Source organism: Amphimedon queenslandica, unplaced genomic scaffold (assembly GCF_000090795.2).
Source record: "Amphimedon queenslandica unplaced genomic scaffold, v1.1 AMPQUscaffold_10497, whole genome shotgun sequence".
NCBI classification, from domain to species: Eukaryota; Metazoa; Porifera; class Demospongiae; order Haplosclerida; family Niphatidae; genus Amphimedon; species Amphimedon queenslandica.
Window position 1 is genome coordinate 5,935 of NW_003549240.1, and position 1,177 is coordinate 7,111.

General features: G+C 37.8%; 1 long non-coding RNA gene across 1 annotated transcript; it reads left to right on the top strand.

The window, feature by feature from the left end:
• Nucleotides 1-277: 277 nt before the first annotated feature.
• On the top strand, nucleotides 278-1,176 carry LOC109590105 (uncharacterized). Its single transcript, XR_002189146.1, has 4 exons — nucleotides 278-470; nucleotides 528-602; nucleotides 723-776; nucleotides 1,099-1,176. It is a non-coding gene; the product is annotated as an uncharacterized LOC109590105 (long non-coding RNA).
• The last annotated feature ends 1 nt before the right edge of the window (nucleotide 1,177 follows it).

The following is a 1,177-nucleotide window of genomic DNA, read 5'->3' on the forward strand; positions in this document are numbered from 1 at the left end:
AATAAAATATGAATAATAGATCAATTACTGACTGATATTTTAATGTTGGCAGCTTCATCACTGTCAGATCCACCGCTGACTGAATACTCCCTTTGATAAGATGGTTCTGACATTTTAAGAAGGAGGGGCTAGTTATTATATTAACTTTAACAAACTATTTAAAATAATCAAATAATTTTAATAAAAATAACCAGACCCCCCGCCCTTAAAATTAATTAAAAGGCGTGGTCTAAAATTATTATTGGTTGTGGGCGTAGCGAAAATGGCAAAAAGCTCCTCCTCTAGGAATTTCTTTGCAGGCCAGAAATACCATTAGTACTCTCGCCCTTTTCTCTCCCTCTCTGCCTTTATATTGCAAGTGAATGTGAGCTGAGCAAGCTATAAAAGACAAGAAGAAGACACCAAAAGAAAGACAGGATCTATAAACGGGACACGAGGCCAATACACAACTCGACATGGAAGAGGAGGAGGTGAGATAAGAGAGTCCAACAGCTGATTTCCAATCCTTACTCTCGCCCGCCCGCTAGGTTACAGTACTGCCTGGAAGCATATGCTTTGCAGCCATGACTGATAAAGAGCCTTCACCAGCAGAAGAGAGAGAGGTGAGAGAGAATATATTGTTATTATACACATGAATCTATGTATTATTCATGAGTGCATGGTTGTTTACTATTGTATAGTTGTATTGTTTGAGCTCTCACTCTCTCTCCTTTTATTTATAGAAGCTCAGTTTCAAGAAAGGAGACGTGTTGACAATTGTGAATTATAACAAAACAGTAAGAGAGGAAGAGAGAGAGAGATAAAGAGAGGGTAATGGAAACAGAAACAAGTCAAAAGAAAAGAGATAACTTGTACCAGATAGTTTACTCTAGCTTGCATAATGCTAAACAAACATTTATAGTTCAATTGGTACACAAACCAATGCATATTTACATGTACATGTACATGTATATACATTCTACATGTATATACACCATGTATTGATTCCCAGATACATTTCAGAGTGTACCATAATCCACTTCAAGGCTGAGAGAACTTGTTGCTTTTTCAGTATCTTCCCATAAACTGTTGTGATTATTCTCTTTATCTCTCCATTAGGAGAGTGTTGTGAGTAACTCTGAAGGTACTGTTGGGGTCGTTCCCACGTCTTCCCTCACTCTACGTTCCCCTGTATCTC